The following is a 16,712-nucleotide window of genomic DNA, read 5'->3' on the forward strand; positions in this document are numbered from 1 at the left end:
TATGTATATATGACAGGAGATATTTTTATGCTCTGCTCTACATATAATTATTCCTAGTTTCTTTTTATTATTATACCGTTTTACTAACCTCAGTTTGTGATTATGTATGAAATAGAACACTTCATTATAAATCAAAAGAGGAATGAAAATTATACTCTGAGAGATAGATGCTTGGGCTATTTTGCAGAGTCTCTATTTGTAAATGAGGCTATCTGAATCTAGGGCTGAAAAGTTAATCAAGTACATATAATCTTATAATTGTGGTTAAAATTGCACGGTGATGCTGCTTCAGATGTGTGTTTCATCATACATTTAATAATTAGCATTTTGTTTTTTTCATATTATCCTCTACATAATTTTCAAATATTTTCCAAGCATGGCCTGCTTACATAACATGGGGTTTTATCATTTCAATGAAAAGTGTTTTCTCTATATTTTATGTAATTTTAAATTTTAAAAATATGGTGTACTTTTTGTTTAAATCATTTATCAAGGAGAAGGACTAATATTGCATCATTAAAATCTGGTTTTTATGCTGTGCCATATACCCTTGCCACTTGGTGAGCTTCCATAGTGCTGATGCCTAGCCCAGTATGTACCCATTGACTAATGCAGGGCATTTTTAGTTGCTGGTTCTCAAATACACTAAGAATTAGATCACTGGGACTCCAGCCATTATAGTTACTGGCATGAAATGGTTCGTCAGACAGTCTGAATGTGATAGATAGAGAAGCATGGTAACATACCATAGGGAGAACGGGTTAAAAATCTGTGACGCACTGACTTACCATCTTCTGTTGAGCTGAATTAACATTAGAATTGTCATAGCCAATCATTGAGAACTAAAATGGGCATATCACTCCCGGATCGCTTACTCAATCGCATAGCTCATGTAATTAGTCTTGGTTATGCTTCTGCAGAATTGCAGATTTGGAGTTGTAAAGAATTCCACAGATTTATTTTTCAGCAAGTTGGCACTGGTACAGTTGTACCAGTTGTTACAATTTTGAAATGCTTTCATACCAGTTGGTAAATGTATGCTTTCCTGAGTTCTCTGATTGCCCCTTCTAGCATCCCAGACTCTTTCCCAGAAGTAAATTCCTCACAATCCAGCACCTAAGGGGGTGATGACTGGCACAGCACGGATCTGGTTTTGGCAGGTGTTGATGACATACTTTATAGGATAACAATCTGGATAAAATGTACCTTGTAAATTTTGAGTTTATCTAACTCAAGGACACCTTGAAAGTTGTGGAATTGTCCTTCCCATAGAAGTATCAAATCCTGCCTGATATTTGGGACATGATTGTCTATCTCTGTCAGTTGAGTGTATTAGTTTGTACAGCGACAGTAATGATACTCACCTCATAGGCTATTGTGAGGATTAAATATAGTAGCCTCTGTAAGATACCTACCTTAGTAAAAAGCACATGTTAGGTTATCAACAAATGTTAGCTTCTGTCCCCTTGAATATTATCCAGTAAACCCTTTTGAAAACTAGAAACCATGTCTTAAGTTATCAGCAGCCTCATGCAGGGTACCAGTAATTTAGAGTGAAGTGGAAGATTTAGCCATTATCCAGGGAGTTTGTGTTGTGCAATCAGTAACATTACATATTAAGTAATTCATTCATAACATGTCTTTCATTTCAATTACCTGGATACTTTTTAATATATGAGAGAGTATCAGTCATTGACTCTACATTTATTTTTAACTGTGGGTATAAAAGCATTGCTATATATTCCTTAAAAAGGCTTTCACTGGAACATGCATAGTTGCCCACTGGTAGAATTGCTGGCTGAGGAATCTGATTGAAAGACATTTGATTAGAAGTGAGGAAGTCGAGCTCCAACTATCATTGTCATCAACTTGATGCAAGTTCACAGATGTCAGGGATGCAGCCTCTGACCATGTGTGGGAAAGAATTATACTTACCACTTAGAGCACTGAGAATATGGAATCAATCTCCATGTCTAAACCAGGGGTGAGAAAACTTTCGGTGAAATGTCAGCTAATATTTTTGGCTTTGTGGGCCTTGCAGTCTTTTTCATGACTATTCAACACTACTGTTATAGTGTGAAAGTAGCCATAGATAATGCATGATGAATAAATGTAGCTGTGTTCCAGTAACACTTAATTTATACAAACAGGTAGCAGGCTAGATTTGGCTTGCCAGTCAGTTTGATGACTCCTGACCTAGACTTAAAAAAGATCTCTAGGACATGACTCCTACTCTGGTATTGCTTTGACAGTTACAACTGGGTGAAACTTCTCTTGAGCTCCTGGTTGTTGTGCTAAATGTGCCATAGATAAGGGGCCATGTGCTAGAGATTAGATTTTTAAAGCCAGTGAAGGAATTTGAGTGATGCAAATGAAAGGTAGTGCCAAGTGTATATAAGGTTAAAAAGAAAAACCCTGATATAAATTTAGCTGTTGTTTGGAGACAGCACATTGATGACAGAACTTGGCCGTCATTGCAGGCAAAAGGCCTGGAATATAAAGACAGTGGTTTGATTTACCATAGAGGAAAGAACAAATTATAAATGACCTGTGTCCAACTGAGTGAACTTGCATCCTATTACCTTTTGGATAAGGTTCTTCATCCCACAGAAACCCAAATGGACACACAATGGAAAGATAATACCTAGTTTTCAGAGTTGTGATGAAAATTAAAGATAACGTGTGTGATTTACACTTTAAAAAATCATAAATTAGAGCCGAGGAAGAAAGGATAGCAATAAAGTATTACTCTCAATATTTTCATTAGTGAGGAAAGAGAGAATGGAAGCTGATTGGAGAAGATTCAATGAAGGAGAAGTGCTGTAATGTGGAGACTTACCTATGCTGAATGGAAGGAACCAGTAGATGGGGAGACATTGAAGATAAGAGAGATGGGCAAAGTTGGTATTGAATATACTAAGGAAGGTACAGGGGGAAAGATGAGTTTCAGACAAGATTAGAAATCTCTTCTTTTGAAATGTGTAAATCCAAGGCAGAAAAGAATGAATATATTGGAAATTACAAGAAGAGAATTAGGAGAACTTCTTTTCCAAAGATCTCTACCATCAATGTTTATCAAATATTAGAGTGCATCAGAAACCCCTTGAAGGCTTATTGAAAAACAGATTGCTGGACCCCAACCTAGAGCTGAGAGTCTGGGATAGGGCTTAGAATACATAGTTCTAACAAGTTCCCAGATGAAACTTCTGGAACTGACCTGGGGTCCACATTTTGAGAATTCTGGCCTAGATTTTCTCAATGAAGTAGGAGGTTAGGTCATTTGTTGAATATAAGGGCAGTGGTCCTTCCACTCTCCTTTCAACCAAAGGTATACATAGTTACAGATCACCAAGCATGAATTTTTATTTGGTGGTATTTCTTTTTTCTGTGCCACACCAACTGACCTGTGGAGCAATTGAATTCCCAGGTATTAGATAATAGTACTTCTTTAAGAATGCTCACATCCTGGAGTGCCTGGGTGGCTCAGTCAGTTAAGTGTCTGACTCTTGATTTTGGCTCAGGTCATGATCTCACAGTTGTGAGATCAAGCCCTACATCAAGCGCTGCGTTGAGCCCCACCTTGGGCATGGAGACTGGTTAAGATTCTCTCTCTCTTTCTCTTCGTCTGCCCCTCCCCTTGCTAGCATGTGCTTGTTTGTGTTCTCTCTCTCTCTCTCAAAAAAAAAAAGAAAGAAAAGAAAAAAGAATGCTCATATCTTAATGATGCAATGGAAATATTGCCAAGTGAATTTTCAGTTGGATAGGAAGAAGCTGCGAGATGAAAAAGTCAAGGATTCTTGTTTGAGGGTTTTCCTCATGGCGCACTTTTTCTTAAGAAGGCCTGGCTTCTCCTTTGTCATGCTCTCAAAGAAGATTATAAATATCAGTTTGCTTGTCTCCCATCTCTGTCTGCCTGAGGGCTGTGCTTTGCTTCTCTAAATGTTTCAGTTGTGAACAGGATGATTCTATTGGGAATCTATTAACTTAGGTGTAATATCCTTAATGTTCACTGTCCCAACTTTTACCTCCACTGGGGAGAGTGGTGCCATTTCCCTGTTGCTGTGTGGAGGACTGGAAGCCATTTCAAGTGTTCTTGTTATCACAGAGGGGGAAAGTGGTCAGTCTGCTGAGGTGGTGACTCAGAAACACAGGATGTGCTTTATTGTTCCTACTCTGTGCCACAAGTTTACAGTCTGATGAGGTTTTCAATAAAAATATTTTATATTTTTGAGCTGCTTCTCCAGTATAGATCCTAAAGCCCCATTTTAGAGATCAAAATGCCCACAGATGCTGCATGCAAATGCCATAGATTCAACAAAAGGTGGTATGAGGATGGGAAATTGACGACACACATATCTGTTTAGCTCCCTCTAGGTTTTACCACCCACTCAAATACTTTGACTACAGAAACTGTGTTTGTGACTTGTGCATTGAGCACTGCAATCTACATGTCAGCAATACACAAAACCCCCTTCCCTTGGGTCCCCATGTCAGGTATGTGAGATAATGGACAATGGTATACAAACTCAAGCATCATCCCTCCACACTTCATTGCATATATATTTTATCAGTCAGGTCAAAATTATATTGGAATATAGGAAGTTCAGGCTTTATGTAGCAAGTACTTAGGATCTAGTCTCTAGGATTATGATAATTTGTGTATGGCTTTACAGAATAGATGGTATTCTCACTATGATACACCATAGTATACAATGTCCTTTCCGTCTCCTCTTTTATTTAAATTTAATTCCACAACAACCCTGTGAGGTGGGCATTATTTCTTAAGGTAAAGCAAAAACAAAAATGATTTCAAATAAAGTATAATCATTGGAATAAAAGGTTTCATAATACAGAAATAATTGATTTTGAAGTTTGATGGCTGACAGCTTTCAATTCCCTACCTCTCCCCTTTGTCTCACATCTAGGAAAGAGAAGAAAATATGGAACCACCTCCTTAACCGTAATAAAACGCTGTATCACTTTCCACCTCCTTCTAAACTTTGTTTCTCTTTAGATAGAACCTGAGGTCTTCTCCTTGGGGAATTCTTTCGCTGTTTACTATGTGAATAGTAAACTTTATTTCTTAGATGTTATTCCTATGTGTTATTCAGCCTGATATCCATAAACTCCTGGGCAGAAGGAGCCCAGCTTCCAGCAGGGGATACTAGGTACCCAGGTAAAACAGGTTTCTTAGTTTTATACAAGGTAATGGTGTTTTATTCCTTCAAACTTGTTGTCATTTCAGACAGCAACAAAAAAGTATTGTGATTAACTCATGGCCAAGAACTGAAAGAGAAACAAGATATGGTCTCTGCCCTTCCCTTTAGTGGTTATAGCCTCATAATAGAGGAAGATGTAAATTTAAAAATCACAAAATAATGTCAGAGGTAGTATGTACAACTTACTGTGGGAATGGAGAAGAGTGAATGGCTGTTTTTTCTGGTTTGAACAGTATGTGTGTAGAGACATAAAAGTGCAAAAGAGGATGGGATGTTGAAGGAACTATATTCAGCTTTATTTGGCTGGAGAACAGGGTGAGTGTGCTGAGATGCGGTTGTCAAGGCCCTTGAAGGCTCTGCTGGTCCATTATCCTGAGGATATTGGCAAGCTATTGAATGGCTTTCAGAAATGAAATAAAAGAAGAATGTTTCTATTTTCAACAGTTAACTTCAATGGCGGTGTGGAAGATAGATTGGAATGGAGACAGAAAAGTAATTTAGAAGGACACTGCTTATGTCCAAGTGAATGGTGATGATGGCTGAGTCAGAACAAAGGCAAGGAAAATGGTCAGAGTGTAGCAGGATTCTCGCACAGAGAGTCATGACATCGAGACTTTTCTTTCCAGGAAGCAACTTTATTCATGCCAGCACAGCTCAGTTGGGTTCATACCAAACTGAGCCCCAAATGCCACATGGCATAGTGTTTTTTACATTTCCTATTTCTTTGTGTCCCGTATATGGTAACACACAAACATGCAGTCTGATTAAGTGGTCTCATGTTACAAGGTCATGAGGGATGTTGTCATGTATGCGTATAGCCTGGTTGCCTTGAGGGTTTTTTTGTTGTTGTTGTTTTGTTTTTCATTTCTTAGGGAGGGGACCTTACCACAAGAGGAGGACAAAATGTACTAGGTACTGTTCTAGGAGGTGGGATATAAGGTGAAAAAGGGCAGAGAAATTCTATTTTTATGAAGTTTGCATTCTAATGGGTGTGTGAGAGAGAACTCCCTAATATCCATTTTTCCTTCTCTCCAACTGTAAGAAAAGTCCAGAGTTATAACCGAGCACATGGCTACCCAGGAAATAGACTGTACCTTTCAGACTTTCTTGCAGGTTTCTCTTAGTCTAGGTAGAACCTAGGTTCTGGCCAGAACATGCCCTTAAAATAAAGAGGCATCCTTCTCCTTCCACTGTCCCCTTTGCTACTAGGTCAGAATGGGTATGCAGTGGTGGGATTTCTTGCACTGCGTGGCCCAGGTAAAACCACAGGGCTGATGGAGCAGCAAAACAAAAGGGCCCTGAGCATGTGACAACTTCCTGGAAGCTTCCACACCAGACTAATGTGAAGCAGAATAAAATTCTGTTGTGGTTTTGGGTTTCTGTCTGCTATAGTAGCTGAACCTGTTTTGTAAGTAATACTGGGAGAGACAGATGGTTATAGTTGAGGTTAAGCATAAAGGGGATGCCCAGATCATGAATCCCACAAAGCAGTCATCTAAAAATGTAAATAAAATAGAGGGGTGCCTGGGTGGCTCAGGCGGTTGAGCGGCCGACTTCGGCTCAGGTCATGATCTCGCCCTCCATGAGTTCGAGCCCCGCGTCGGGCTCTGTGCTGACAGCTCGGAGCCTGGAGCCTGTTTCGGATTCTGTGTCTCCCTCTCTCTGACCCTCCCCTGTTCATGCTCTGTCTCTCTCTGTCTCAAAAATAAATAAACGTTAAAAAAAATATATAAAAAAATAAAAAAAATAATAAAAATATAAATAAAATAGATAAGTAAGTTATTATAGCTGAATCTGTTAAGCTTAACATACTTTATTATTATTCAAAATATTATTATTCTATTAGTATCTACTATTATTCTAATAACAGTATTATCCAAATACTGTTATTAGAATAATAGTATTATTCAAAATACTTTGCATGTAAGGAAGAGGTTTACAGAATGCCCAAGCTAGTCATTCGCTTGCTCCTCAGACAAGAGAGACCCACCTGTGCAAAGAATTTACACTTGGGTGTGCCAGCCAGTGTGATGAACGGGAGACTGGCAGCTGAATATCTCTTCACTATGTCTTCTTCTCATCTGATGTACTTCATTATGTCATCTTACTATCTGTTGTACTTATTAATCCTATCTCAAATAAATTGGTTAATTAATAGATAAAGACATGAGTCTATCTAAGTACCAGCTGATTACAGTAGTGATTGTAATAACAGAAAACTATAGACTGAAAACACGTGATGAAGGAAGCAAACAGGGTGATGTGATAGAGTAACTGTGAGCTACTGAGCAAAGGAATGATACTTTAGATGAGGTAGTTAGGAAGACCACTGAGAAGAGACAATGTTTGATTGATACCCAAATGATAAAAACCAGGCGATTTGTGAAAAGTATGTGGGTGTGTGTGTGGGTGTGTGTGTGTGCTTTATAGGCAGAAGGACTAAAATTATAAATGCCCTGAGGTGGGAAAGGGCCCAGTGTGTTTGAATAGGAGAAAGGAGGCCAATGTGGCTAGAGCACAAAAGGCAAGGGGGAAGAAGAGTAAGACTGGGATTTGGGAGACAGGGAGCAGCTAGATCGCCTGGACATTTATGGGCAATAGTAAGGAACTTTATCGTATTTTGAGAGCAATGGGAAGCTATTACAATGTTTTAAACAAAAATGTGACATGAACTGACTTTCCAAATGTGGTGTTTTGGAAATGGGTATATAGGTAATGGGTACAATAATGAATTGTAGTGGAAGCAGAGACTATTGCAGAAAGGTGATCCAGAACAGGGTGATGCCAGAGTAGATGGAGAGAAGTGAAAGAATTTGTGTTGTTTAGGAGACTGAGAGGGCTTGCTATGGAATGCATGTCGAAGTCTGGGAAAGGGAGGAGTCAAGCCCCAATGCTGTCCTTTTTGCTTGAGCAGCTGGGTCAACAGTGGTGCCCCATTTGTTGAAACTGGAAACACCTGGGGAATGATTTTTAGGGGGTAAATCAAACGACCTGTTTTATTTCAGGAGAATTCTGGCAAAAATTTCCAAGGGATCTCTTATGGGCCATTGGTCCCATAGCCGAACCAGGCTCTTTAATTGATTACAGCAATGGTGAGCCATCAAAGAGGCTGGCCCTGGGTGCCATCAGGGGAGTGTTACACTCTAAATAGTACATTATATATCATTAACCTAGTCATTGTTATTTTGACCGAGAATCAGTACCTGGCTTCCAGTTGTCCCTGGGATGAGCAAAGAACTCTTCCAGCTCAGCTGTAATATAACTTTGTGTTACACACGTACCCCTTCTTAATTATACACTGCTCATCATCATTCCTTTTCCTGAATCTTTTGCACCATTTACAGAACAACAACAAAAGCAAAAATACAAATACTAGGGGCTCCTGGGTGGCTCAGTTGGTTAAGTATCCCACTTCAGCTCAGGTCATGATCTCACAGTTCAGAGTTCAAGCTCCTCATCAGGCTCTGTGCTGACAGGACCGAGCCTGCTTCAGATCCTCTGTCCACCCCCCTCCGCCTCTCCTCTGCTCACATGCTGTCTCTCAAAAATAAATAAACATTAAAAAAAATACAAATACTAGGATATTAATTATTTGTTTCATCCAACAGGGTCTAGATATTGCTTTAAATAGTTCAGTTTTCCAAATATCCAGCACAGATATGTTTGGAATCATGCGCATGTTCATCAACCCTTTTCCTTTTTTTCATCACCAAAATATGAATTTCATGTAAGGTGTCAATAGGTTAATTTAATATAAAGATTAATTGGTTGTCAGGTAAATCTAGTTCCTCCTCTGGCCAACCAGTGTCCATTGGAAGAACAACATTTGGGAGTTTTAATTTAATTTCCCAATATACTTGATCATTGATATCAATGTTATGATAGTTTCTTTCTTTCTTTCTTTCTTTCTTTCTTTCTTTCTTTCTTTCTTTCTTTCTTTCTTTCTTTCTTTCCTTATTTGTTTATTTTTAATTTATATCCAAGTTAGTATATAGTGCAATAATGATTTCAGTAGTTTCCAGTGATTCATCCCCTATATATAACCCAGTGCTCACCTCAACAAGCATCTTCCTTAATGCTCCTTACCCATTTAGCCTATCCCCCCCACAACAGCCCCTACAGCAACCCTCAGTTTGTTGTCTGTATTTAAGAGTCTCTTCTACTTAGTCCCCCTCCCTGTTTTTGTATTATTTTTGTTTCCCTTTCCTTATGTTCATCTGTTTTGTATCTTAAATTCCACATATGAATGAAGTCATATGATATTTGTCTTTCTCTGACTAATTTCACTTAGCATAATACCCTCTAGTTCCATCCACGTTGTTGCAAATGGCAAGATGTCATTCTTCTTGGTTGCTGAGTAGTACTCCATTTATATATATACCACATCTTTATCCATTCATCTGTCGATGGACATTTGAACTCTTTCCATATTTTGACTATTGTTGATAGTGCTGCTATAAACATTAAGGTGTGTGTGCCCCTTCAAAACAGCACACCTGTATCCCTTGGGTATATACCTAGTAATTGCTGGGCTGCAGGGTAGTTCTATTTTTAATTTTTTGAGGAACCTCCATACTGTTTTCCAGAGTAGCTGTACCAGTTTGCATTCCCAGCAGAAGTGCAAAAGAGATCCTCTTTCTCTGCATCCTCACCAACATCTGTTGTTGCCTGAGTTGTTAATTTTAGCCATTTTGACTGGTTTGAGGTGGTATCTCATTGTGGTTTTAATTTGTATTTCCCTGATGATGAGTGAAGTTGAGCATTTTTTCATGTGTTTGTTAGCCATCTGGGTGTCTTCTTTGGAGAAGTGTCTATTCTGTCTTTTGCCCATTTCCTCACTGGATTATTTTTTGGGGGGGGGTGTTGAGTTTGATAAGTTCTTTATAGATTTTGGATACTAACCCTTTATCTGATATGTTATTTGCAAATATCTTCTCCCAATCTGTCAGTTGCCTTTTAGTTTTGCTGATTGTTTCCTTCACTGTGAAGAAGGTTTTTTTTTAATCTTGATGAGGTCCCAATAGTTCATTTTTGGTTTTGTTTCCCTTGCCTCCAGAAACATGTTGAGTAAGAAGTTGCTACAGCTGAGGTCAAAGAGGTTTTAGCCTGCTTTCTCCTCAACAATTTTGATGTCTTCCTGTCTTACGTTTAGGTCTTCCATCCATTTTGAGTTTATTTTTGTGTATGGTGTAAGAAAGTGGTCCAGGTACATTTTTTTTTCTATGTCACTGTCCAGTTTTCCCAACACCATTTGCTGAAGAGACTATCTTTTGTTATGATACTTTTAAAAAAATCAAATTATTTTTACTAATGACTTCATTATTATACCAAATAGTATTTACATTATGAATTAAGCTAAGATCATTACAGAATGTCAGTTAGAATTAACTTCCCAGCAGAAGTATCCCTTGCCTACATAACAAATTGTCATGGATTGGAGTATTAATTTAAGGGGCAGATCTCAGTAAGTTCTAATTTCAAGTCTCTTATCAGCATAATCATATATTCATGTATTCATGTATTCATGAATTCATATATTCATACTATAAAATTGCACTGATTAAGGTTGCCAGTAGACCTTATGTTTAAGTGATACCTATTTCCCTTAATCTGTAAAATTCTAGTTAATTGTTACACATTTCCAATTCTGACTAATTGTACTATTTGGATATGTTTGCTTTTTGTTATGCATAGGGAGTTGGCAGTTAGTAAGCACCTAAGCAAACTATGTTCTCCATTTAAGAATTGTATTCCTTGTACTTTTGCTACCAATACCCTAGGCCATAGTCCTTTAGATACTTCTGATTCCATTTAGAGGAACATACTTAACAGTCTCTCTTTGGTCAGAATGCATGCTGTTTCCCATGTTTGTACTCTAGTAGGTTAACTATCTATTAAATTTTTATCCATTTTTATAAAGCTGTGCTATTTGTCCAGGCCACTTGCCACTTTTTTCCTTGATCCTGAAACAGCATTCCTTTTAAGCAGCAAGTACAGGCCAATACATCTTTTTCCTTAGTATGACTCTCTGTATTAGGGTCAAATTTGGCTTGTCCTGTAGCTTCTAGATGTGTGTCAGCTTTCCCAGTATTTATTTAGAGCATTTTGGCCAGGACTAGTTCCTTTAACAAACATGTTATTATCATGGAATGTGTATTGCTTAACTACAGGTTGAATATATATTTTGGAACCAAAATATGTGGGGAATTTGAGTTCCCCATTTAGGTAGTAGTAACCTCCAGATACATTTTGTTTGAGTATGTGCATTTTTAGGTGAAGGTCCAATAAGTTCTAAGATTTTTCAGATGTCAAGAATTATGGTTCTAGGATACTTTTTATTACCTTTATTGATGCTCTTCCAGTCATTCATTGGATCACTCGTTTCTGAAATATTTGTTTCCATATTATTTTCCAAGATTGAGAGTATAGGAAGAATATATTTATTTTTAAAAATGATGCCTTTGGGGCATTGTCAAGCAAAGGAAAATACTAGTCTAGCTCAAGAGCAAGATTAGGTGTAGAAATATAGATTTGTAAGTCTTGAGAGATAAAATGGTAGTTGAATTTTTTATAGATAGGGAAATGTAATCCCCAAAGGAGTTTCTAGGATGAGAAAAGGACCACATCTGAAAGGAGGGGGAAGACAAAGAATGAATGAAGACAATGGAACATGAGCAGCCCTCACAATACAGGAATAAGGAGACCTGAGTTAGGAAAAGTTGAGCAGTTAAGGTTTTCATGCTGCAGATAAGTCAAATAAAATAAGGGCAAGGAGTGTGAACTGAGTTTTGAATTGATGATTTCCCATTACTCTACTTTCGGCTCTATGAGTATAGTGGTCAAGGTTCCAAAATGGGGGACACTCCTACGAGGAAACACATTAAGAGTACTACTATACTTAAAGCTATAGCTGCTATCTGGTCACTTTGGTTTCCTTTTGCCAGGAGACCAGTAAGCAAAAAAAAGAAGTTGCCATATTGACAGGGTTAATGGACTCTAATCATCAAGAGAATGTAAAGCTATTGTTAACTAATGGAGATAGGAAGCACAAATACCCCAAACAAGTCACAGAGTAATGTTGAACAAGGCCACTTCTACTTCTACACTTGGTTCCCTGACACATATATTCTCCTACCTGAGGCTATATAACCATGTAACTGTGATTGGTTTAAAGTGTATACCTCATCCTAAAGGATAATGTCTCATCTTACAGTGGTGTCTCTCCACAATGTCACTTCAGTTGCAACTTTGAGTCCATTACATTCCTTTATAATGGAACTCCTAGATGCTATGGTGGTAGTAGGATCAGTGTACCCCTCGGTTGTTTCCCCTCCACCATTTCTCCTTTGCTGTAAAGTGATCCCTTAGTCCAAGTTGATATTATATGTGATTCCAGTTTGGTCCTCATACACTTTGAATCCTTGGGTAGTGGGCTAGCTGAGATCTTGTGGGTGAGAAAGGTAAGCCCAGACCAAGGATGTATGTTTGACATGACTAGATTAAATACAGCTTTTTCCTGAGTGAAGAGTTTCCTATGTAATCAATTTGCTACCAGGTGGCAGATTGGTCTCCTTGAGGGATGACCTCTGCATTGCTCTCTGTTGCTGGCAGGCCCAATATTAAGGAGCAGTAGTTGCTAGATAAGCTTTCAAGAAGTGGAGTCCATTATGCTGTTAGGTCCATTCATATTCTCCATCTCTACCTGTACCACTGATGAGTCTTCAGGGTGGCCAAGTACAGAGACTGGCTGACATTTACTGGCCAAGTCATCCTTGATGTTCGTAAAGTTTATTCTGCAGTGGATTCTCTGCTTGGCATGAACATGCCACAGGACAGTCTCCATGCTTGGTGCCCACTCCCATAAGCCCATCACATGCATCTTACTCAGACCTTCTTATACCTAGTTTTCAAATCATGCTTGTCCCAGGGTCCTGAGCAGTCAGCCAAGTCATGAGACCATATATCCCAATGCCAGGCCACTTCTCTTTTTTTCCCTAATTGCTATTTTTCAGGACTACTCTGCAGTGCAAAAGCAATTTATTTTCGCTTACACCCACATACTGGACCCCAGTCATCTATAAATATTAGACTTTTCCCTTCCTCATCAACAGGTCACAGAAAACCCTCCATGAGTACATAGGTATGAAATAAGGGAGAAGCATTGCTGCAGCAGTGGCAGATGACATGAGAACTAGGGACATATATTTGTCCAGTTCTCTTATACTCTGAACCTACTCAAATTTGATCCCAGTTGTGTCACATCCATATTATGGTGGATTTCTGCTGGGGTCACCTGACCTTATGATTTGTTGGGTCTGTTAGCATCACTGGTATGCTGGGAAATGTTCAAAATAATCATCTCTGAAAAATACCACCCTGGTTTGTAGCATTTGCTGTTTTGTGGTATAAATATTCCCACCATGGCTGATTTCAAGCTGCCAAAATGATGTCACAGAATGTGGACTTGGGGAGAGCTGTGCTGGTATAAACCGTCTCTAGCACATCACCATATCCAACCAGTGATAGAGGCTCTGGCCACTGAATATCACTTGGGGTCCAATGTTTTGATCCTGTTTTTACTGAGGCCAAATGTCATGCTAGGAATTGTTTGTCAGTAGTTTTTACTTTTCCACCACAGATGTCATAGCCTTTCTCTAGAATCCTACAAATATGTACTATACATAATATATTTTGCCAACACAAGTAAGTCTAGTACTATGAATGATGTGGACCAAGCAATAATCCTGGACCTTATGCAGAACCTTTCCTTGCTCTGGGCTCCACTCAAGGCTAACAGCTTTCTAAATCATCTGACAAATGGTTATAGCAGTATTTTCAAGTGTGTTTGTTATATGCTGCCTCTCAGACCTAAAGACTGTCAAGCGTTCTGATTCTTGTTTAGTGTTAGGAGTTGCAAAATAATAACTTATGTATTACTTTTGAATATTCTAGGATGCTTAGAACACTGGACCCCTATAAACTTTACCTGTGTGGCAGGGTCCTAAATCTTTCTGGGTTTTGTCTCCATCTGGAACATGAATGTCCAGCACACTTGCTACTTCCTGCTCATTGGGTATGACTGACATGACATCATCAATATAGTTGGCCAGTGTGATGATCTGTAGAATGTTCAGATGACTGAAGGTTCTTCTGACAATATGATAACAGAGAGCAAGAGAATTGACATAGCCCTGGGGCAAGACTGTAAATGCACTGTTGTCTGTCCATGTGAATGTGAGCTTCTTCTCATTCTTCTTCCTTAATAAGAATGAAAAAGAAAACATTTGTCAGTTCAATAGTGACGTATCGAGTAGTCAAGATTATTAATCTGCTCTGGTAACTATACGACATCTGGTAAAGCAGCTGCAATTGAGGTGAATGCTTGGTTAACTTGTGGTAGTCTATTATAATCTTCCATAGATTATTTAGTTTCCACAGGGACAAGACTACTATCTTAATAGGGACCTATTTGGGACCACCACCACTCCTATATCCTTTAAGATTTTGAGGGTGGCACTGGTTTTTGCCATGCCTTTGAGATGGTGTTATTGATTGAATTGTATCCTCCAAAAGATGTATTGAATCCTAATCTCTTGCACCTGTGAATGTGACCTTATTTTGAAATAGGGTCATTGCACATGTAATTAGTTAAGATGAGGTCATACTTGAGGAGGGTGGGCCCTTAATTTAATATGACAGGTATCTTTATAGGAAGAGGGAAATTTAGACACAGATACAGACACACAGGGAAGATACACAGAGAGAAGATGGAAGAAGACAGAGATTGGAGTTATTTTGCCACAAGCCAAGGAATGCCTGGGGGCTTCCAGAGCTGGGGTACCTGGAAGCCCTTAGAGGCTTTGGAGGGAGAATAGCCCTACTGACATCTTGGTTTCAGACTTCTAGCCTTCAGAAATCTGAGAGAATAAATTTCTGCTGTTTAAAACCACTCAGTTTGTGGTACTTTATTATAGCAGACATAGAAACTAATACAGATTATTATACAGATACAAATATTTTTTTAAAAATATTATCCTCCTGGAGGGAGGGTAGGAATACTTTTAGGATCTTCCTCATGGCCTTCCTACAACAACATTCAGGGAATTAAGTTAGATTTCTGCCAATTGCTAAGTGTATTTATTCCAATTCCATGTTTGGAAACCAGGGAAATGACCATCAGTACCCACTGTAAGACATGGTTGGGACTCATTTTCTTTGCTGACTTCCACATACCTCTACTCTTAATGGGAAGATCATGATGGTATTTGGGGGTCTTTGGCTCCCAGTTCGATCTGTATTCAATAGTTTTGAAAGACCTGAGTAATCCACAGAGCTATCTGTGGTGTTACGGGATTTTTTTTTCTTTAGCTGGTATGTTCTGGGTCAGAGAACTGGGCATATGAACATAGCTCTTCTTTGGGGGTGGCTGACCTCAAACTTTTGCTCATGCATTCTTGATCCCCATTGCAGTATGTGTGTGTGTATGTATGTATATGTGTATGTATATGTATACACCTTTTTTGGCTGCCTACCTGTCTTGCTGCTAGGGATGAAATGTTTTATGAACCATTTCCATAAATTTCTGTGGGTCAGGTGTTGCTGACTCATTCTGAACTTGTAACAGTTTCTAGTAATTCTGTCCACCTTCTTTCTAAGGGGTATATGCTGCCACCTGACCTCTGCTATTCTTGGATTCTGTCATCCCCAGTGCTATTAGGGAATGCAGTACTAACTTGTATCTCCTGTCGCTATTCCCAGTCTATTGAATGATGTGATGGGTCTCAAACCTCTCTGCCTTGATATAGGGAGTGTCTTCTGTTCCTCCCCAAGGAACATGGTCAGCCACAGGGTTCTTTATCTTCTAGAGTGGACTTTATGCATGCTTCTCTGAGCTTTGAAACCCTTCCTCCATACCTTGATATAGCAATTGTGGCTTCTCTATTTTGTTTAATATAGGCCTTTGCTTTTTTCAAGTATTCAGGGCCATTCCGACAGCCTATTACAACTGGCACCAGGACCTTTTCTAGGGTATGAAATCTTGTATCACCACCATATTGACAACTCTCCCTAATCCAGCTTTATATCCTGTTTCCTCTTGACCTAGCAACCAGGAACTATTCCTATTTCCTGATGGTAGCATATCCAGCTTGGGCTCTTTTTAGGCATAGTCTGTTTCTTTTGCTTCAGCTGGCTCAGCACTTTCTGAATCAGGTTATGCTGAGATTTGACTCTAATTATGAGCCAAGAGAGGTGGTAATATAAATCATGAAAAGGACAAGGAATACCTTCTAGGGCACTTGCCTCATTTGAGGCCTTTGTAGAATTTCAAGCATGTGTGTGTGTATCTAGTTCTGTCTTCTGATAAGGGGGAGGGGGGCTGGCCATTTCGTCAGACCCATAGAACTCAGAATTTAGGACTCAGGATTTGAGAAGTTTAACTGTGTCTATACAGATAACTTCTTCCAAGTGTTAGGGTCCCATTCCTTTCCTTTT

At 38.9% G+C, this 16,712-nt stretch overlaps 1 protein-coding gene across 2 annotated transcripts in view; it reads left to right on the forward strand.

Annotated features, from left to right (window-relative positions):
• PDE4B (phosphodiesterase 4B) overlaps positions 1-16,712 on the forward strand; it is a 536,152-nt gene that overhangs the window by 111,965 nt on the left and 407,475 nt on the right. The gene's annotated exons all lie outside the window — the stretch shown is intronic.

This window comes from Felis catus, chromosome C1, assembly GCF_018350175.1.
Source record: "Felis catus isolate Fca126 chromosome C1, F.catus_Fca126_mat1.0, whole genome shotgun sequence".
Classification (NCBI taxonomy): Eukaryota; Metazoa; Chordata; class Mammalia; order Carnivora; family Felidae; genus Felis; species Felis catus.